At 41.3% G+C, this 23,558-nt stretch overlaps 1 protein-coding gene across 6 annotated transcripts in view; it reads left to right on the top strand.

Moving 5' to 3' along the window:
- The window catches only part of ZFAND6 (zinc finger AN1-type containing 6), a 60,165-nt gene that overhangs the window by 5,456 nt on the left and 31,151 nt on the right, over nt 1-23,558 (top strand). The window contains exons 1-2 of one of the 6 annotated variants that reach the window (XM_024193935.2): nt 5,182-5,197; nt 20,510-20,636. The exons of 3 other annotated variants lie outside the window; for them this stretch is intronic. The gene's annotated coding sequence lies outside the window, so the exon portion shown is untranslated. Of the gene's footprint in view, nt 1-5,128; nt 5,198-20,509; nt 20,637-23,558 lie in introns of those variants that run through there. 2 more of the 6 variants (XM_024193934.2, XM_024193936.1) reach the window with 2 other exon arrangements.

Raw genomic sequence — 23,558 nt, 5'->3', positions numbered from 1 at the left:
CCGTCCCGGGCCAATGGGGGCGGCGAGAAGCCGCGGCCAGCACATCGTTTGCCCGCGTCACTTCTCGCCGCCCCCATTGATTCGGGACGGCGAACCGCGGCCAGTGGGGGCCGCGATCGGCCGAACCTGCCGCGTCAGCAGGTAAATAAAACTGGCCCGGCCCACCAGGGTGCTTACCCTGGCGAGCCGCGTGCCGAACGTTGCTGACCCCTGTTCTAGGCAGAAGGAAGCACTGTGAGGTGCTATCTGCCACGCTGACAATTTTGGACTATTGGAGACTTTAGGGTATCTAATGTATAGGGTCCTTCAGGATATTTTGTTAGACTTTCCTATAGCATCAGTCACAAAAACACATTTGACCTTCTATGGCTAGCCAGGCATCTAAGGCCTGGCCTTGGTCATATGCACTTCTGTTATTTCCAGACTTGATTGTAGCAGTGCAATATATCTTGGGCCTGGTCTACACTAGGGGCGGGTGTCGATGTAAGATACGCAACTTTAGCTACGGAAATACCATAGCTGAAGTCGACTTATCTTATTCCGACTTACCTCCCGTCCTCACGGCGCAGGATCGACGGCCGCGGCTCCCCCATCGACTCCGCTACCGCCGCTCGCTCCGGTGGAGTTCCGGAGTTGACGGGGAGCGTGTTTGGGGATTGATCGTTACCCGCCGATACGGCGGGTAGTCTGGATGTACCCTTAGATTGAAAGCATCAAGAAAAGCAGTAGAAAGACTCAGAGGGGTAGCCATGTTAGTCTGGATCTGTAAAAAGCGACAAAGAGTCCTCATGCGTCTGACGAAGTGGGTATTCACCCACGAAAGCTTATGCTCCAATACGTCTGCTGGTCTATAAGGTGCCACAGGACTCTTTGTCACTTTTTACTAGAAAGACTGTGAGGTTACCAAGAGCACATCTGTATACCGCTCATTCTGCTGGCTTCCTGTTGAACAAATAGTCAGATTCAAGGTCTTGGTCCTAATCCTCTGGTTTTACCCTAGAATACGTGAAATACTGCTTAACCATCCAGGCGCTTGACTGCCTTTGACAGTTTTGCTCCTTTTGAATAATGGAATTGTATGTCACTAAGGAGAAGCTCATCTGCACAGGGGAGAGTTTGTTCTTGGTGGTGGAATTCACACCCACAGGATCAAAGGATGAACACTAACTTCAAAACTTTCAGCTGAAAATGCAAATCTCCATTCTTTGATCTTTCCACACAGCTACTCATAACCTACTAGCATATCTGCAAAATGCAATCTCATGCAACTAACTCAGGGAGGAGCTGATATACATAGAATACATCAGTGATGTAAATCACTCTCTCTTTTGAGGATGATGCCCAGATACCATGCCCATCACCATGGTATAAGAAAGTGAACAGAATAGTGTTTGGAATATACTTTTGAAACAATGATTTGTATGTTCATGTAGTCATGGCACTAGTGTACATGCAAGTCATCTGTTGAGAGAATGGCTATTTTTATAGAATAATTTAAAGTATTCAGAGATAATCTGGTGATCAATAGGTATACCATTTTCAAAATTATTAAGAATAGTAAAGTTTTTGTATATAGCAACTTCAAAAGCATAATTACTGTTTGTGTAAATATTCATAAATTTTGAAATTTGCCCGGGGTGGGAAAGAATTAGCAAGCTAAATAACTAGTACCACAACTTAAAATGGAAAGGCAGATAATGGTGGAAAGCAAGTTAAAGTTAGAGCTGCATTTCTTTAAAAAAAAACATACCCAAGAATGAACCCCATAATAGTACTGGCATATTGACAGCCCTGGAGGCTGGAGACCTTTTTCCATAGTGCAGGTACATAACATGAAAGCTGTAGTTCCCTATGTTGCTTTGCCATTTATTAACCTGTAGAAACCTAGAGGTAAGTGTTATGTGTTTCCTAAGACTGCTTCACAAATGGCACCATTTTTTGGCAGGCTTTTGTGATTCACACATGCCCATAAGGACCTGGACTGAGATTGACATGTTTTTACATAGATCACTGAACAGCCATCAGATGAAAGCATTTGATCATTACCATTCTGTTCTGTTTGAACTGGAGACTTAAATGTAACAGGCTCAGTTCTTCTTTTCCTGAGCTATCTAGTCTCACTATGTATCTTTTATGTATCTTAATATCTTAATATTGCAGCAGAAATAGACTTCTGGGTTTTCTACAATTAAAATAATCAAGTGAGACTAAGGCACCTTCTTTTCTTACTCTTGTCTCCAGTGAAAGTTACAGTAGCAGCTAAAATTTGAATTTGTCTTCAAGGCTGCTCATGCTCAGAGCTTCCCTAATTAAGTAGCAGATTGCAACTACGATGATCACATCAGTTTCACTCTGCAGATGTTACAAGACCAGCAGAGGCTTAACTTCCCTTCTGAGTTTGAAATAAAGTGAATTTCTCCAGACTCTGATCCAGAAAAATATAGGATGTGTGCAGAAATTAAACCTATAAAATTAGTGTCCTTCATGCTCATTTTCAACAGTCCTGATTGTGGTTTTCTTTGAGGCTGGACAGGGATTTGAGCAACAAAATTCCAACCTGGATTTCTAACCCCTAAATTCAGCTGTATCCACACATGAACTTTGATATGTAATAAACAAGAATCCAGGCCAGTTGTATCCTTACCCCAGTCCTCTGATTTGGAGTGGTGGTGGTGTCTGTTTACTTCACAAGGGCAGCAAACTATTCCCTAGCCCAGTTAGTAAAAATAGGGTATTCTTGGACAAAATTTTCTCCCCTTTCAATACTATGCAGTGTGCTATTTGTTTGGATGTTGTAGATCATCTGATGGTGGCTGCATTTCTGTGGTGATGGATAGGTATGGGGTTTCTGGGATTCTTCAGGAAGAAAGGTACTATATAAATACAATATAAGGTTGTATATGTAAGGAACAAAACTTGTTTTTAGGGCAGAAGATGTTGCCTTTCCAGAGTAGGGTGGTTTTAATGGTAAGATTTTGTGACTGTATCTATTGTTCCCACAGACCTGCAACTTCATGAACTCCAAATTGAAAGTTAGAAGTTTGTCCTACGTATCATTGTGACCCTTTACAAGTCTTACTCATGTTGCTTTATTTGCCTAAACTATGTTCTTGCCATCGATTGCTTAGATTGCATGGCACTTTTATGATTTAATGCTGTCTTTTGCAATACAGCTGTGAAACTATATGAAGAGGATCTGAGTAACTTTATTCTTAATGTTCTGTGCATTCAAAGTACAGAATCCTCACAAAGCATCTTGGGATTAGGCCTCTGAATTGACTTTTTCAGTTAGTATATTAGGCACTATAATACATTGTGCAGCTGTAGAGCCTTCTTAAAGTTAGCCCCCCCCCCCTTTTTTATTTTTAAAAAAAGCTTTTTTTAGAAAGTGGTGCATGCATTAAAATTCAGCCTAGTATTTTACTGTAAATATTCCCCTCAAATGTGGGTAATAACGTAGTATTTTGCTGTGACTAAAATTTCTTGGACTTTTAATCTATAATAGCAAAATAGTTTAGAAGGGCCCATTGCTCTACAAATACAATCTTGGAGACCCTATATAAAACAGTTATCCCTCAACACTGTTGAAACTGGCATCCATTTTGCAGTATAGCCTAGACCTTAATTATTTCAGAAGGAAAGCTGCTGCAATGGAGTCTTGAGGAAAGAGGGGTGAGAACCAGAGGGCTGGGAATTGGCTGTTCTCCCTAGAGATCCCTATTTCCGCCTCCTCTCTCTCTCTCTCTCTCTCTCTCTCTCTCTCTCTCTAAAAAAAAAAAAACCAACAACCTTGCCCCCCCCCCCCCCAACAAAACCTGACAAAAAGTACAAATGTGCAGATAATTCACAGCTTGTACCATCCTGGGTAGAGTTTGAAATGGATGAAACATTAAACCCATGAAAATCTTGCATGTAATACAACACTAACTGGGTGAACTGTGGTGGCACTAAAAGGGGGGAGGTGTCCTGTTCATCTGTCAGTCTCCAGAATACAGCATTTTCTGGGTTGAGTCAGGGAGGAATCTTCCTGAAGTGATCTGTGCATTTGTGAGACATGATGCGAGATGCCTCTTTATTCTGCGTAACTTTTCCCCCTGAATGTCAGGCTTGTCAGTTAGGTAGACTTTTCTGGCAGGTGGGGCGGGAGCTGTTCAGATTTTTTTTTTTTTTTTTCCCCAATGATGCCTAAAATCTTGTTAATGCAAACTGACAGCATTTTGTATTATTCAGTTATGAAGTGTAAAGATCAGCTGAATGGAATATTTAGTCATAAGCTAATTATCAGATCTAATTATTAAAATAAATTCTTTTTTAAAAATAGCTTTAAAATAGTGTTAGATAAACAAAGATTGAATCAGCAAAAAATAAAAAACACTGACTGTCGCTGACACAGAAACATACCTAGACCCTGGTAAGATCCAGATGTTTTCCATAGTGTGAAAGCCACTTTTGCTGAGTCATGTCTTAAATTAGCAGAAGAAAGCAGGTTGAAACAAGTGACTGACTACTCATATTTTCAAGTTTAGACTACTAAATCATACCTTGAAAGTTACGTATAGTGTACTTAATTTTTCAGTTAGTTTATTATGTGATTTTTAAATAGTGCATTTATTCCTGAAGCTTGAATTAAATTTTATCCTATATTAAAAAGCAAGCAGCAGTTAAGCTTTATATAGATAGAATTCTTTCCATTTCACTTCATGAAGTTTTACAGTACATCTAGATTTGTCACAAGTATGTATTCTTTAACATCACTTTTATGTTTCTAGATAAAACCCTATGAATCCATATGGTTTTGAGTGTTATATTCAAGATCCAGAGTAGCAAAGTCTAGGCTCGTATTGTTCAGTTTTATGTAATATTAATTGGTATCCAGCTAGTCAAAAATAATGTAATAAAATGCCTTAGGTTGGCACAACTAAAGGCTTGTGTGCTGTTTCTTTAAGAAACCAGCTTGTCCTGGGTGTTTTAACCAGATTAACCTAACATGCTAGCAAGGAAAAGTTCTTTAAATAATGGATATTAAGTTTTACCAATCAGAGATACTAGTTTTAGTGAAAGGGTGGAGTTTTTTCCATTTCAGCCACTAGAACTAAAGAAGGTGGGGCTTTCTGTTCAGGTTAGGTTGCTCAGGAATACAGCTTCCAGTGAAGTTAATCTGGGGTGAAGCAAACAGAAAATTGTGCAGATTTTCTTGGTAGGATTTTTTTGTTTGTTCTAATCTTGTTGTATTTCTTCATTTTACCCTCTAAGGCACTTATGCTTATGTGTGTGCCAAATTTTGTGATTGTTTTGTTTTCCTGTGCTGGCAGAATATTAAAATGTATGCGGGGAAGCAGAACAAAAGGGCTCTTTGGGCAGGAAATAAGCTGTTGAGAGATGCAAACTTGATTGAGTTTCTTTTATCATTTATTGCTAGTTTAAAGTTTGGTATTATTATTTGAAAAAGTCAAGTTGTACAACAGTATCTTATCTAGTTGTGTTAATTGTAAAAAATTGAGGATCATGCTGCTGTTTTCTATAATGTTGTGTAACTCCAAAAGAGCTTTATTTTTAACTCTGACTTCTCTGGTTCTGATGAGACTTGAATTAACTGAATGTGACAGTTGCTACTAGATTATACAATGATAACATTTGTTTAAAGTCATCTGCCTTTGTTTTAAGTCATGTCCATGTTTATGTCCCTTGATTGATACTATTTATTTTTTGTGTTATACTTAAAAAGGAGAAGAACACTTTGTATAGATTTTGGTGTATTTGGAACAGTGTATGCAAAGAGGCTTAAAAGCTAGATTTAATGTGTTCTAAGTCCCCCCCTCCCCCCACCTCCCTTTTTTCTTAATACAACTTCCCAGAATATCAAGGACCATCAGAGCTCTGATTTAAAAAAAATTAAATAAAAAAAAAAGGGAGGGGGGGGCAGGGGAGGAAATTAATTCCTCTTGCGCTTTGTTGCAGCCACGGTCCTTTCAGCTGAAGATGGGGCTTTCTTCAAAACTAATCAATACAGTACCACCCCGAATCTTATGTATTACTTGAGCATAGTGTGGTGGTTACTTGTTGTTTGGGTGCGGGGAGAGGGTTATGTTCAGTTTCTACACCATTCCCCCCCGCCCCCTTTTGGCTTTCAGATTTAGGGATGAGTTTTTGCAATACCTTTTCTCAGTGTCCCAAGGGTCTTCAGGCTTGGAACATGCTATAAATTAGTATTATGGAGAGGAGTTTCTATTGAGTATTGCAAAGTGTTTTTACTGTGATCCCTTTGTATTCCTACACAGAGAGATCAGATAGTGCCCAAGTCTGGGTATTTGGTTCAAATGCAAGGCATACTTTTTTGAAAGCCTTCCCTAATTTCCCCCCCTTCCTTCACAAAACAGTGTCTGTATGTGTATGCACACACAGTTGTATTCATACACACCTGCTCCTGGGGATCAAAGAAATACTATGTTATGTTCTCTGACATTGATTAAGTGTAATGCTTAAATACCAAGTTGATGGATGCATTACAAGTAGCTAAGATGTGGCAGTACCTGGAAGTTTGGGGAATAGAAGAACAGACCTGAAAATCAAACCAGGATCTTCCAGGTGACAGTGCAAAGCATTTCACAAGATAATTAGACATGGTCAACATAGTACACTTCACACATTTTCAATTTTCCATTAGTTAATTTTCTTTTCAAAAAAATTTGGATTATAAATCATTTTCATTTTTGTCTAAGAACATCCTAATACAGTGGCATCTCAGACTTGGTTCAGTATTTTATAGGCTTACGCACACTTATTACATATTCTGATTTTATTATGGAATAATTTCATTCACTTTCTAAAATTTTTTGGGAATGTGTTTTACTACTAGAAAGTATTATTACAAAATGTGTGACCATCAAACTATGGAAATATTTAATACTCATCAGTAGCTCTACTGGCCATTCTAACTGCCCTTGGGCCAGAGGCCTCTTATTTAAATTGCTACTCTTTAATTACAGGAGAAAGGGAGTACTTCGACAAAAATTGACTTTAAGTGCAAAGTATCACAAACATCTTTCAACTGAAGTTAGGCCTTAATTGAGTGACCAGAGTTCATGTTTCAAATGAAAGCAAAAAGCAAAAATAAACTACAGGGTTATACTTGTGCAAACTAAGCATGTATTATATGTATGTATATTTAATGTACACAAGCAAAATCCTACATATTTGTGTAATATTAAATACTAATTATGCAGAATGCTGCTTTTACTTAGCTGACATTTTCAGCAGACTTTTCTAGTTTAACTTATTTCAAACCAGTCAGTGATTGAAGCAACCATTCTTTAATTTTTCTTGTACATGATCTACCTAGCTAGTAAAGATGGGACCAGTAATTTTCCTGATGCATTAAACTTTTGAACAGACTCACTTCTGAGTCTTCACCTCATGTATATAATTCTGATTGGCCCTAAAGGATAAACGTACCACTTTGCTGGCATGGCTGGAGAACTTCTGTATCAAGATACAGCAGGCATTCTTGCCTGTATTCAGAATTGTAGCTAAGCAATCTGCATAGATTTGCTAGTTATTCCAGCAATTTTTACTAGTAAAACATCATCTTACACAGACAAGTCTTCTACACACAGAGGGGTGTATATTCTGTGTTTGGAGATTCATGTACATACTACTTATGTCAAGATGGAAATTTATACATCTGATGTAAGTGAAGTTTACATTCTCTTTAAAATTAAACTCCTAACTGACACTTAGGGCTAGCTCATGCTTTCTTCATCCATTCATGGAAAAGAGAGGGCAAAGGACCCATTCTTCCTCCCACCTACCTTCTGAAGTCACTCCATGGAGTAGTGATTGGGTGGTTCTGCATTGAGCATGGATGTAGCTGAAGCACACTGCCCCCTCTTCAGCTCTGTGTAAACTACTTGGGAAAGATAGTACAACTTGGGGCTGTATTGCATTTCTCATGGAACTCCCTTCATGGTGAAGATACTGCTTTAAGGTTGTCCAAATTAAGAAAAGTGATGTAGTATTAATATGTTTGTAAAAACTGCCTTGTCCATACTAGATTTTTTACCATGTTTGCCATGTTAGCTACATGTGGTAGCTAACACCTATTTTCCTAGTGAAGACAGGGCCTAAGTGGGGATCCAAGGGGCAGCTTTGGCTGTTGGTGCTGTGCTGCCAGCAAGTGGATTACGGATAGGGTACTGGAGGTACCGAGCTCATACATAAGATCAGGGACTTCAAGCGGATATCTTTGGCTTCCCATGGTGTGGAATTTTGCTGTGGAAGAGGTTGATTATACTGTAACAAAGTTGTGTGAAAACAGTCAATCAATAAAATGACCTGTAAAGCAATAAAAAATAGCTTTGGCCCATTTTAGCTGCATTAAGATGTATATAACAGAGGCATGAAAAGTTTCTTCAATATAACGTGTTTTTTTTTTTTTCTGCTTGTTTTTTTACTGTAGAAATATCAGAACTGTTAAGTCCTTCTTCCCTGATTTTGTTGGATGTGTGAGGGTGTGTCTACACTTTGAGATGAAGAGGTAAACTCCAGCTCAAGGAGACATACCCCTGGTAGTTCTGATTGAACTAGTGTGCTAAAAATAGTGTATAGCAGCATGAGGGACTAGCCACCCTGACTATGTACCCATCCAAGACCCAGGTACGTACTTGGGCAGCTAACCCCTTGTGCTGCTGCATCTATATTCTGTTCTTATTGAGCTAGCATGAGTGTGTCTCCTTGAGCTGGAATTTATACCTCCAACTTAAAGTGCAGACATACCTTCAGATATGTGTGGTAACCTCTCAACCTTTAATTGAAGGGTGGGGGGACAGGTGGTACATTTTTACAGATCTCTTATTTCAGCTGTGTTTATCGGGCTTTTGAGTTAAATAGGGATTAGCAAAAACAACGCTTTAAACAATTTAAATGAAAAGCATTGCCCTCCCTGCTTGTTATGCTCCTAGTTCTCTAGTTGTTCATAATCTTGCAGGTAAAATGGGGTAAACAAGACATGAACTTTTAATGTTCCATACAGAGAACTTTTTTTTAAAAGGTTTTATTCATCATGAAGAAACAAAATGAGTTAAAACCTAATTTCTTTCCCCCACCCCTTTAAGGGTATGTCTACACTTACCCGGTAGTTCGGCGGCGAGCGATCGAACTTCTGGATTCGACTTATCGCGTCTTGTCTGGATGCGATAAGTCGAACCAGGAAGTGCTCGCCGTCAACTGCGGTACTCCAGCTAGACGAGAGGAGTACCGCGGAGTCGACGGTGGAGCCTGCCTACCGCGTGTGGACCGAGGTAAGATCGAACTAAGGTACTTTGAACTTCAGCTACGTTATTCAAGTAGCTGAAGTTGCGTACCTTAGTTCGATTTGGGGGGTTATTGTAGACCAAGCCTAAGTCAGCTTCAGGCAACTTCTCGAGGCTCTTTGTCAAATAACTGAAGCCTTGAACTTAAGGGCGAGTCTTCGCTAGCAACGTTAAAGCGCTGCGCTCTCCCAGCGCTCTAAAAAAACCACATCCACGAGGGGAATAGCTACTGGTGCTGAGAGCACAGCTACCGGCACTGGCACTTTACAGTGCTGAAACTTGCAGTGCTTGGGGGTGTTTTTTTCACACCCCTAAGCAAGGAAGTTGCAGCACTGTAAAGTGCCAGTGTAGACAAGCCCTTACATGCTAAACAAGCTATAGGGATTGAAAGCTTCATATTTGCCAGAAGGTGGTGATGAGGGGTGTAAGAGGGTGAATATTTACTTCCCATACAGTAGTTTTTAAATGGGAAATCCGTAGAAGTTTACCTCTTCTGCTGTTAACCTGTCAAGATTTGCAGAACCTGAACTTGTCTCTACATTCAGAATTTAGGCTTCCTGTGCACAGGGTGATTCCTGGTTAGCCATTTTATGTTGTGCTATGACACATTTGTATCATGACACTGACAAATACCACATCCTGAAGGATAGCCTAATATGTAGTAATACCTTGTTTGCTGGACCAAACTTTTAACAGCATGGCTGACCTGGCAAGCTCTGACAACCACCCAAACAGTTTAAGTAGCCTGTGTTTTAAGACAGTAATGCTATGGTGTGCCTCCTATGATTTATAGTTCTAATTTGTGTAGCCACATGAGGTGTTGGGGAGATGTATAAATACAAATTCAAAGCCACCTTACAGTAGGAGCTTAAAATTAGTATTTTTTTTAGGCCAAAAATTAGCTATTGCCAGCATGCTTGAATGCCCTGTATTGGACTTCTGAAATTCTTTTACTCATAACTATTTTCTACCACGAATGTGTGTCTGCGCTACACTTAACTTGGGCAAAGAAAATAGACTAGACACTTTCACTTTCTGGCTGTTGAGTACTAACACAACTTTGGACTATTGTACTTGAAATAAAAATGTTTAAAGTTTCTCCCATAAAAATCCTATTTTTACAGGCATTTGGGATTAAATCAAGCTGACAGTAGTAGTTTTCAAACTAAGGAGTAATTTATATATCTTAGAACTAAATGTGTCTAGAAATATGTAGATTGATTTAACCAGTTGTTGGTCCTATTGTGTATCTGGTGGCAAAATAAATAAGGCTAAGCATCAGATTGCAAAAAAGTAACCAAGTTTGTATTAAACTCTTGTAGGAGGTGGGGTGACTGAAGTTGCTTTCAGAAGTATAGTCTCATGGAATTATGTCCTTCATGTTGTAGTACTTTTATTGTCCAGTAGAACATTGTTTAAAGCAGCTTAGTAGGACAGGTGTGGCAATACAGTGAACCTTTCTTAACAAGAGATCTGCAGCTTTTGGATAAATTGGTGTGTCTGTTAAAGGGTGAGAATGCAAAATGAGAAGTTGAAGGTGTTTTTTCCTGTCTAGCTTCTCTGAATTCAGGTAAGCAGCTTACCAAGGTAGCTTTTGTTGTCAGTGCAGGGGAGTTTATATAATTAAAATTTTCTAAGAACTGCATTAGGCTTTTTATGTTGGGATAGTTCTAACAATAATTGCATGATACTGCTGGATATTGGTGTTAAATCTTGGAATGAAGTTGCTTTGCAGGTGTACTTACGGTAATCCGTTAACAGTTCAACAAAGTTTGGCTGAGTAAAATTCAAAGATAAGTGGTCATGTAGTCACTACACAGTATAAAAATCCCACTTTATTAAGAGGTAAGGTTTCCAGGTGTCCAGTTTTCAACCAGAACACTGGTCAAAAAGGGACCCTGGCGGCTCCGGTCAGCACCACTGACTGGGCCGTTAACAGTCCGGTTGGTGCGGGGCTGGCAGGCTCCCTACCCATCTCCATGCGGCTCCTGGTAAGTAGCGACATATCCTTCTGGCTCCTATGCATAGGGATGGCCATGGGGGCTCCATGCACTGCTCCTGCCCCAAGCGCTGGCTCCACAGCTCCCATTGGCCAGGAACTGCAGCCATTGAGGGCTGCGCCTGCAGGCGGGGGCTGCGCGTAAAGCCTCCTGGCCGCGCCTCTGCCTAGGAACCAGAGAGACATGCTGCCTGAGGTAAGCACCGCCCACAGCCTGCACCCCAACCCCCTGCCCCAGCCCTAATCCCCCTTCTGCACCCCGAACTCCTCATCCCTGGCCCCACTCCAGAGCCTGCACCTGCAGCTGGAGCCCCTATCCCCTCCCTCACCCCAACCCCCTGCCACAATCCAGAGTCCCCTCCCACACTCTGAAACCCTCAACCCTGGCCCGGAGCCCCCCTTGTACCCCAAATCCCTCAGTCCTGGCCCCACTGCAGAGCCTGCACCCCCAGCCAGAGCCCTTACCCATTTCAGCAACCCAACCCTCTGCCTCAGTCCAGAGCCCCTTCCCACACTCTGAACCCCTCATTTCTGGCCCCGTCCCACCCCAGAGCCCTCACCGCAAGCCGGAGACCTCGCCCCCTCCCGCTCCCTAAGCCCCTGGCCCAGCCCAGTGAAAATGAGCAAGTGAGGATGGGGGAGAACAAGCGATGGAGGGAGGGGCCTCAGAGAAGAGAAGGGGCAGGGCCTCAGGGCAGGGGGTGGGGCAAGGGTGTTCAGTTTTCTGTGGTTAGAAAGTTGGCAACCCTATTAAGAGGTGGTGAAACACAAAATGAAACATAACAGTCCAAAACGAGGCTTGTGTCCACCTCGGTAGAGCAGCAGTGATTCTAAAGAGGGGGATTATGAATTATTTAACACACACATAAGCAACTGATTTTAAACAACAGTAGACTTCTATTAAAAAGACACTTTGCTGTTAATGTTGCAAAGATTCTCTTTTCTTTTTAAAAATGAGCTGTCAACTAATTTATAACAAATCAGGTTCCCAATAAGCTGTAGAGATCAGTACAGAAAGGATGAAAGCTTTCATCTCACTATATTTAAGTAATTCTTGTGGTCTGGCCCAACTTTCAAATATTGATGCCTTTTCATAGGTGTAGTACAAACTGCAAGTTTGATTTAAAACTAGGAGTTATGTACCATATTGTTAAGTCAACTAAATTTCTGTCTTTTGCATTTTAAAAGATAACTTGCTTCTGTTCTGTCCTTTTTATCCTTCTTAATGTCACACCGTTCTCTTAACTAATCATAATGTATCTTCCTTCAGTTTCATCTGTTCTTTCTCTCTCTCTCCATTCTTAGATCTCCACCCTATGTTTATCTTTTTCCTATATATTTAAGTAGAATTGCTCAATATACTTGCCAGAAAAAGCGACTTGTACATGTTGTCTACAAAACTGCATTTTAGAGATTTCAGACGGACATGGCTAATGTTTAGTTTGATTTTACTACAGCAATTAGCTTGCCATTCTGCAAAGTCACAGTGACCTATGACCTAAGTTTCGTATGCACAGTACATAAACCAGTCCTTGCATGGTTCTGCTTGTTGCCCATTTATCCCCAGCTCTTTCTAATTTTTACATCAATTCTTCATTGCACAATCACAGATACTGGAAGTGATATCAGTCTGTCCCCTATATTGGAGAATTCTCATGTCCCTGCCTCAGCCTTGATGACAGTTTAATTTCTCACTGTCAAGGCCCTAGAACGCTGTTTATCCTGCCATAAGAATGGGTTGAAACTCTTCGGTAAGCCTTAATTGACCAGAAGGCTCCTTCCACTTGGAGTGAAATATGCCTCTCAAAAGATTTTAATGTTTACAATTGACTTTTACATCTAAATTAGCTTTTTTAAAAAATTAATATTTTTCTGCAATGGTAGGTCTTTTAAATAAAGAAACTTCACTTGACCCAATCATGTGATTTATCTGTTTCTTCAACAAGCTTGTGTCTACCTTTTTCAATCTTTTGTTACTGTACATATTTCTAAGGAGATCCCAGTGGTTGAGGCAGAAGTACTTTTTACTGGTGAAGGCTGCAGTTGGCCAAATTGTGAAGCATTGTTGATCTTGGATATCCTGCCTGATGAAATGTTACTGTCACTGTAAACACAGTATCCCATATGTTTTTTGTCCTGATCACTTACCATATAAATCCTGCTCTCTAGTATTTTTGGGGGATCAGGTGTGGGACAGTGAGGAAAGAGAGTACTTAGTACTGTTAATAAGTACCCCAAAGGGTGCCTGCCACTTCAGATACATAGATTGACAGGGCCCTGTTTCAGAGGTTACAGTTTAAAAGCACAAAAGAGAAGGAAAGGAATTATATAACATGCAAGCAAAATGACTGAGTTGAAATCTGGCATGCATATTGTTAGTTCTACAGATTTTCTTTTTCCTCCATCCCCTTTATCTGCTCCCTCTTGCCATGTGACCATATATTTTTTCTATGTAGTGTTATGGAAAGAACTCTGTACATAGGTGCCATCATATTAAGTGGGGAAACAGCGGCATCCAGCAATACTGTTTTTAGACCATTGTGATCTTAACTTGCTGATCTAAATATTCTGGATGGTAAATGAATAGGGGGATGATGGGAGGAGGAAGGGGAATTGACCTGGACTTGAATATCTAAGGCAGAGGTGTGCAAACTATGACCTGTGGGCCTGTTCTGCCCGGCCTCTGAGCTCCTGGCCTGGGAGGCTAGCCCCCCGGCCCCTCCCCCGCTATCCTCCCTCCCCGCAGCCTAAGTTCACTGAGCCGTGGGCGCAATGCTCTGGGCAGCGGGGCTGCGAGCTCCTGGGGTAGTGCAGCTGCAGAGCCCGGCCTGACCTGGTGCTCTGTGCTGTCTGGTGCATGGCTGGCTCCAGCCGGGCGGCGCGGCTGTAGCGCCGCCAGCCACCGGCACTCCAGGCAGCGCGGGAAGGGGGCAGGGAGTGGGGGAGGGGGATGGATAGAGGGCAGAGGAGTTCGGAGGGTGGTCAGGGGCCGGGGATGTGGATAGGGGTGGGGGCAGTCAGAGGGCAGGGAACAGGGGGGTTGAATGGGGGCAGGGGTTTGGGGGGTGGGTCAGGGAGAAGGGATGGTTGGATGGGATGGGGTAGGGGTCCTGGGGTGGGGCAGTCAAGAAGGAGAGGAGGGGTTGGATGGGGCGGTGGGGGGCAGTCCGGGGCGGGGGATCCGGGGGTGATCAGGGGACAGAGCAGGAGGGGTGGATGGGGCAGGGGTCCCGGGGGCGGGGGGGAGCCATCGGGGAAAGAAGCAGGGGGGGTCGGATAGGGGGTGGGGGCCAGGCCATGCCTGGCTGTTTGGGGATGCACAGCCTCCCCTAACCGGCCCTCCATAAAATTTCTGAAGCCCGATGCAGCCCTCAGGCCAAAAAGTTTGCCCGCTCCTGATCTAAGGGTTTGTCTTCACTATCACACTTAATCGACATAGCTGGACGTACTTACTCCACCTCAACAAGAGGCGGAAGCTATGTCGGCAGGAGAGCATCTCCCGCCAACATTGCACGGTGTAGACACCACTTTAAGTCAGTGTAACGTGCATCAGTTGATGGTGGCTTTTTCACACCCCTGAGTGACATAAGTTACGTCGACTTAAGCGGTATTGTCAACAAGCCCTAAATCTTGTCCAAAACCAGCGTGTGTCAAATTTGGTTGTCCAAAAAAGGTGGCTGACAACTTTTTGTACCCAAAGTGAGTACTTGTATTGTGTTCTGGATAGAAATGTTGATTTAATGGCTAAATCATTAGGTTTGGTATGTAGGCTTTTACTCAAGTCCTGACAGTCAGCTCTGCCTTTCATCCTTCTGAGTTTGAGAAATTAAAATCCATGCAGTTTATTCCATATGGGCTTTAGGAAGAGATGTTAAAAATGTGTGTCTGTTCCATGCTGTTCTTTAAAAACACACAGTACCCTGGGCCTCTTCTGAAGACTGGAGGATTTGTGTGAGGTCTGATGTACACCTAAAAATTACGTTGACCAACTACGGCATTCAGAAGCATGAAAAACTCTCACCTCTGAGAGACTTAGTTACGCCAACCTAAACCCTAGTATAGGCATTGTTAGATTGATGGAAGAAGCTGCCTCTCAAGGCGATGGATTTACAACTGCAACAGAAAACCTCCTTCTGGTGTTATAAGTGTCTGCACTACAGTGTTACAGTGGCCGCTTGTCGACCTAAGTTATGCTACGCCAGCTACGTGAATAATGTAGCCGGAGTCGACATAGCTTAGGTCGACTTACCCCAGTGTCTGCGCTGCGTTGATGGGAGACGCTCTCTGGTCGACTTCCCTTACTCATCTCGGAGAGCTGGAGTATCGGGGTCGAATAGAGAGCGCTCTGCTGTTGATTTAGCGGGACTTCACTAGACCCGCTAAATCGACAGCTGCTGCATCAATTGCAGTAGCGTGGATCTCCTGGGTAGTAAAGACAAGCCCATAGCCTTAGTGTCCTTGGCTAAATGTGCTTTCCTACCCCAATGTTGCATGATTTCAGTTAGCTGCCCCAGCAGTGCCCATATTTTAGCGGGGTGGTGTGTTTTGGGAACCTTCAAAAGGCACGTCACTACATTAATGCAAACTGTTGTAGATTCAGTATAGTGAAATAAACACCCCTCCCTCTGAGACAAGGTGCTGATTTGACATAACATAAATCCTGTATGGACAAGGCTGAGATCTGAGGCGGATAATGAAATCTGACCTGCCTCCCTATTTTTTGTAAATGATCCCCAAGCTACCCTTCAGGGAGACTATATACATATTCAGCTTTGTGCTCCCTGCCTAATGTATGGCAGTTGGCATTTTGGACATCTACAAGGAAACTGAGGAAGGAGGCCAACTTTCATTTCCAGTGTGACTTGGGATGTGCCAATCAGCCAGTGCTCCCATGCTTAATTGCAAGTTGACAGCTTGTGTAATGGGCAATGAATAATTAAACTTCACTTGTGCAGATGAGATTTTGGTGAACTAAACTGACCGATTCAAGGTGGGTGAGGTAATGTATTTTATTGGATCAACTTCTGTTGGTGAAAGACAACCTTTCAAGCTACATAGAGCACAAGACTTTCTTAGCCGGCATGCAGAATCAGTACTTCTATCCTATGGTTACACTCACTTTTTACAATCATCGGAGAACAGGCTTTTAAAATGTAGCTCATAAGTTACTGGATGCCCAAATACAAAAATAGAGGAGCACCCTCGGAGTCAATGGATAAATTTAAGTGCATTGTAGAAAATTGGAAAAGTAATTCTTGCCACAGGGAATTGAATGCTTATATTTCTCACTATGCTGAAAATGTGTCCCTACATATCCTCTCTACAGTTGGCAAGGCAGTAACTTTCAGCTGAGTGCCCCGTGTAGCATGTGATCACAGTGAGGATATTGTATATTCTGCATGCTTAAATTAGACATGGTGCACAATTCCAGATGGAAGCGACATAGCACTAACCCCAAAGTTAACCATATGCCCAGGTCTTGAATTGTTAACTTAAATGATACAATTTGTATTGGAGTAGCACCGAGGAGCCTCAGTCATGGACCAGGACTCCATTGTGCTAGTTGTTGTACAACTGCAATGCTATAAACTGACTTTCAAATTCTACACTGTACTGTTTATGCAGCAACTGTTCTTAGTTTCTGTTCTTGCTGTCAAAATTCTTTGCAACAGGTATCTTTTGAGAACTTGTGTTAAAACAGCTTTTTATCACTGCCTCTTTCCTCTAGGTTTAAATATCTGTTTAAAGTAAGTGAGGCCCTTGTTGCTTCGAGAGAGAAGGGTTTGTGTACGCTGCAATTAAACAGCCATATCTGGCCCATGTCAGCTGCTTCAGGCCCGTGGAGTTTGGGAAGTGGATTGTAAAATTGCAGTGTAGATGTTGAGGCTGGGACTGGAGCCCAGGCTCTGACACACCCCCTCCTCATAGGATCTCAGAGCTTGGGCTCCAGCCTGAGCTTGAATGTCTGCAGTGCAGTTTTATAATCCTGCAGCCCAAGACCCACAAGACTGACTCAGTTGACATGTGCCAGCTGCGGGTGTCTAACTGCAGTGTAGGCATACCTTTATGGGCTGTCTACACTGGGATTTTTAAAAAACCTGCAGCATTGAGTCTGAGAGCTCAGATTAGCTGACACTGGCTGCTGGGCTAAAAATAGCAGTGTAGACATTTGGACTGCAGCCCAGACTCTGAGACTCTCCCCCCTTGCAAGGGCCAAAAACCAGGGTTCTGAGCCCAAATATCTACACTGCAATTTTATAGCCCCGCAGCTTCAGCCCAGGTAAGCTAACACAGGCCAGCTGCAGGTGTTTTACTGCAGTGTAGATATACTCCTACCCCCAGGGCTTCTGGGACCCTGGGTCCAAGCCCTGGGTTAGCATGATTTGTGTGTAGACAGAAGAGGGGTTAAGCTTGAACCAGAGTTCAGACCCTGGTTTACATTGCAGTGTAGACATACCCTTAGAATACTCGATTCACTGAAGCTCAAAATAAACTACTAATTTTGTAAATGTTTGAATTTCCTTTGCAGAGTGTTATCTTTGCAAAGCTAGAACTGTTTTCAAACACAGGATCTAAGGCAGCTTTTGGAGTTGTGCTACTCTGCTTTACATTTTATAAATGATATTCAAAACATACCTGGTCTTATCCTTCAAAATCCTAAACTAATCTAGATAGGTACCCCTTGGGTTAGCTAAACTTAATAGCAAAATTTTACACTGAGAACGCATCCTCTCTGTTTCAGCTTCCCCCAACACTTCAGTAAGACAGTGTGTCCCAGACAGTCTCTGATATCGGGTATCTTTTTCCTCCCTACCATCCCCTTTGCATCCCTTGTTTCCCTCCGTTATACCTCTCAAGTTTCCTTTATCATTCCATTGTTCCTCATGACCTCCCCCAGAAAGATATTCACACAAGTCCTTTCAGAGATGGATCAGACAATCTCATATGTAATGTCCATATTTATGGGTCTGAAATTTATTCAGAATTAGACTTTGCTTGTACAAACAACTTTGGTTCCTGTTTTTCCTGTATTACTATTTAGTTTATACCAGTGTTCCAGCTACCTCTACCTTCAACTTTTATTGCAAAATAAGCATGCCTACTCTAAGGATTGTTTGCTATTTGTCTAACCTATAGGCATGATTTTGCATTTTTATTTCCTGTTTTGGGAGGTCAGCCTGAATCGAGCCTTAGCGACAAAGCTCTTATTTTCCTATGATTTGTAGCTTTATAAGTATGGCTTGGCAGTTTAACATTCCTCTGTCATAGAAGGGGGTAAAAGTAATTTAAGATGTTACAGCAGTGCCCTTTAGTCTTAAATTCTGAACGTGTCCTGATGACATTCTTGTTCGCGCACTCACCTTTGGGCCACAATGTTATGGCTTCGTCAGGACTTGTGTATAGTACTGATGCTGTACTTCAGTATTGGAAAATAGAGGTGTGCTGCTATTGGTACTGTGACTTCAGTCAGATGATAAACAGCAAATTTTCTTGCCATTTCTGGAAACTAAAAATTTTCTGGTTTTGCTTTAAGATTAATTCTCCAACACTGCTTTGACAAGTTCACTGTAGGCTCTTTGGCCTTGTCTTTATTAGCTTTTTCTCATAAAATCTCCCACCAGTGGGACAAGGCAAGCTGACTTGGAAAAATGTGATTTGAGATTTTTTGGGTCCTAACTTTGCAACGTTATTTCTGAAGAACTTGGAAACCAGAAATATGCACAATTTAAATACATTAACGATGTTATGATAGACATCTGAAACACATCTTGTGATTTTTATTTGTATTTCACTACTCTGAACTGAATATGTATAAACTGGGAAAGAACTCTGAGATTGTATCTTTGGACTGGGGCATTTGGTCTCCTATGCAATGCAACAGGTATGTCAGATGCTTCAGTATAAAGAAGTGGTACTCTTAAAAACTATGTAAAACCAATAGCTCTGTGTAACAGCCTGTAGCTTCTGGAATTCTAACATTTTGATAAAACTCTTTTTTGTTCATGCTCTGCTTCTGTTAAATCTCTGGTGTAAACAAAATGTGATTTCTCTTAGTATTCAAGAAAACTGAGTGTATGTGTTATATTGCTGATATTCCTAATACTTACACATCTTTCAATGGATTTTCTCTGTCATGCTAGAGCAGCTTGACGAGAGCAGTGAAACTTTATGGAACCACCACTTCATTTTGTACAATGCAGCTTGATGTGAATACATTTTGTACAAAGAGTGATTTTGCTTACCACTTGTATCCTCTGAGTGGTCATTGTATGTAATTTGCTCTACCGGTATGAGATGAACCAGAGTTCCTGAAGTGCCTTATTTTCAGCAGCTAGGATCTTTGATCTTTAAAACTATTTTTTGCTGATCTGTTTTATGTGAACGTTGAGTGTGGCTGTAAGTAGCAATTAGTGTTTCAAAGTAACAGCTATTCATGGTACAGTATATGCAAAGACATTTGCTGAAAGCTAAATCTTCATAATCAGTGATTCTCTTGGTATTTATATAGAGAATTTGTGTTTCTTGTAACTTTCTTTAGATTATTATTTTGTGTAGGAGTAGTAATGAAATATATGTTCAGCAAGTCCTGATGCAATCAAATTTTGAAGAGCACATCAGATTATGGTAGTAAGTAATGTAGGGGCAGGGAGTGTGATCTTGTTAGCTGTTGGTACAGCGCCTAGCTCAGTAGTCTACTATGACTAGGTATCCTAGGTATTATATGGTAATACTACTAATTATAGTAACTTGTGTCCTAGCCCAGGTCAGACATAATCATTGCTGATCTTTCTCCTCTTTCCTGCTGTCCTGTGGCCACTCATTGCTGGGATTGTGAGATCAGAGGTAAACCACCACTTGCATCCTTTTCCCTCCTCTTACCTACTGTCCCTACCCCATTCTTTACCTGCTGACCTTCCACTTTCATCCTTACCTCACCGCTTGTTGCCGTTCTTCCCTCCTTTTTGCAGTGAGACTGTGAACCAGGTAAGTAAGCCATTCATCTCCTCCCCTCCCATGAACAGATCAGTGTGGTGAGATTTACTATGTTGCTGGATTTTTGGGAGGCTCCAAATGTGGACTGTATCAAAAAACAGTACTTTATTGCATATTGGCTGGTTGCTGACTTTCAGATTCCAGTAAAATTACAGGAATTGGAGATTGGGGGGAAACCAATTAGGATTGTCTTTTCCATCCTCTGCAGAGCTCCAACTAGGATCAGTCTGATATAAAATTTGATCTTAGCTGAAAGCCACATGTATGAAACACTGAAGAAACACATCTTTCACCAGAAATTGGCTGTGCGATAGGAAATCATAAGTGAATATCAGGTAGCTGACTTATTAAAAAGTGATTTAATACAATACATTTTTATATAGTTTGTGGGCATTAATTTGGAACATGAAATGGTATTGTGATTATTCAAACTAAGGCAATATGATTCTGCTTCAGTGGTTCAACATAACCTTAAAAATTTATAGATCAATTACATTAAATGTTACAGGCAGAAAACTGAAGAGTACTGGAGTAAACAAGATTTTAAAATAATGTACTTTAAGTAGATGTTTTTGGAGATATGGAAGTCAGGAAGCTAGTATGCATGTGTTAAGCTGTTTGTTCCTCCCCAACTGTGTGAGTATATATTTTAAAATGTTGTCCTACTAACCTGGATATTGAAAACAGACTTCTCTGAAACTAGGTTTAAAACTTACTAAACCAGCATGGTTAAACGTTAAATTACAAAATTTATTTTGATGATTTTGTCTTAACTTCCTTACATAAAGCAGGCTCTCTCCACCCATATACACCTCTACCCCTATATAACGCGACCTGATATAACACAAATTTGGATATAACGCGGTAAAGCAGCGCTCCGGGGGAGCGGGGCTGCGCACTCCGGCGGATCAAAGCAAGTTCGATATAACGCGGTTTCACCTATAACGCGGTAAGATTTTTTGGCTCCCGAGGACAGCGTTATATCGGGGTAGAGGTGTAGTTAGCTGATTTGTAAGAACTAAATTACACACACCCATATTTCCTTTTATTGAAATTAGCAAGATAGATATTTAGATCCTAGACCTTGATCTAGTATTTCACTTAAATAGCATGGCTTTGCTCAAGTTTCTTTGAGTGTACGTGAAATTCTGATTTTACGAGGGTTTAGAATTGGTCTAAGGAAAAAACCTGACTGCTGTCTTTTGTGGAATAGCTCCCAAATTTAAGTGTTCTTGTTTTTTAAAATGTACAAGTTCTCTCCTGCTGTTAGTCATGGGCCTATATAGTACTTCTGAGGTAACCTGTTCGCGGAGACTGATATAAATTCATATACAGGTCTGTCGCATCTTGGGCGCATTTAACATGTGCGATTTCAGCTTTGAGGTCGGCAAAAACAAAAAAAACAAAAAAAAGAGAGAAGAATAACAATTTAAATACTATTTCTGTAGTCGGGCGATTCCGCCTGCCATTACACTCAATGTAATGTTGACTATACGCGATTTTCGCTTTTGGCGCTGACTTCGGAACGTAACCCCAGCGTAAGATGAGACAGACCTGTAGCTCTTTAGTCTAAACTTGCAGCATTTGTGACTTCTGTGTATGTAGTCACTGTTTCCAGATTTGAGCTCTCTTTCCCTTTGCAAGCAAAGGAGTTTGCATCTCTTGAATGTCAAAGTAATAACATTTTAGTCTGGTTCCCTTCATAGATCCTTGTTACTTTAATTTTTTTCTTTCAATAGATGATGTGGTTAAGTCAATTATTAGGTTCTTGGCCTTCGGTAGACTTGGCAGTTGCCTCTTAGACCAGTTAGTTTCTCCTTCTCTAGAAGGCTGGGTTTTATGTAGCAACTTTACATACAGGTAACTTCTTCCCATGATGTCTTGCAACAAAGAATGGAAAGAGCTACTACACTTATAACTCCCATGTTTCCTAGATGAGAAAATCCAATAGAATGTTTAGGTCAAGAGAGATTAATTTGTTCTAAAGTCGTCAAAGAAGTCCCACATACAATTGCTCAGATATCTTGAAGGCAGTGATATTGCTCAGGATAATGTGTACTTGTAGTGAAAATAGTGTAATCTGCATATTACATGCCGTGTAATGTAATATATACACTTATCATATAGTGTGTGTGTGTATATGTATATATATATGAGTGTGTGTGTGTGTGTGTGTGTGTATATGTATATGTGTATATATATATATATATATATATATATATATATATATATAAATAAAAATACACATGTAAGACAGAAATCCTGTTTATATATGAGAGATCCTTTTTGCTTCCTTCTCTCCTCACTTTTTTTTTTTAACACTCCTTCACTTTTCGAAAATTCTGCTCAAGTATATGTGACGGGTTCTCTCCCTCGCCCCCTTTTCAGGGTGCTGCCTGGGACTGTGGTACCACTGAGCCCACCTGACCCACCTTTACACTGTATTGCTGAGGCAAGCCAGCCAAGCCCTTCCTCAGGCTTCAGACTGCACTTAACCAGCACACATACTGGTAGGGAGACACCTAGCTGCAGCTATACACACAGATGCTGAGATCAGCTCTGCATGGGAAGGCTCAGCTAAGGAACTGCCCAGTACTCAAGTGCACACCCCCCTCTGGAGTGGAAACCCAAAATTATACCGTCTTATGCTGCACAGAGAACTATACAGCATAAGCTCATGACATTCACTCCCTCCCTTAATGTGGAGAGGGATATACACAGCTTTCTGCCCCAAGGTAGGATTTCTACACAAACTGGTTATAGACCAAACAAAAGCAAATTTATTAACTACAAAAGATAAATTTTAAGTGATTATAAGGGATAGCAAACAGATCAAAGCAGATTTCCTAGCAAATAAAACAAATATGCAATATAAGTGTAATATACTAAAGAAACTGGTTATAAGTAACAAATTCTCACCCTAACTGTTGTTTTAGGCAGATTGCAGAGATTCTTGAAGACGAGCTGCACTTGCCTGCAGCTTAAAACTCCAGATATTCCTTTCACAGGCCAGACCCCCTCCAGCCTAAATAAAAAAATAGGATATCTCCATTAATTTATTTATCTCCTAGAACTGGAAGGGACCTTGAAAGGTCATCAAGTCCAGCCCCTGTCTTCACTAGCAGGACCAAGTACTGATTTTGCCCCAGATCCCTAGGTGGCCCCCTCAAGGATTGAACTCACAACCCTGGGTTTAGCAGGCCAATGCTCAAACCACTGAGCTATCCATCCCCCCTTTAAAAAAAAAAAAAAAAAAA

Source organism: Terrapene carolina, unplaced genomic scaffold (assembly GCF_002925995.2).
Source record: "Terrapene carolina triunguis isolate 2854851 unplaced genomic scaffold, T_m_triunguis-2.0 Scaffold67, whole genome shotgun sequence".
NCBI classification, from domain to species: domain Eukaryota; kingdom Metazoa; phylum Chordata; order Testudines; family Emydidae; genus Terrapene; species Terrapene triunguis.
Note: the sequence above shows the minus strand (reverse complement) of the source record. Positions and strands in the feature narration are given on the sequence as shown.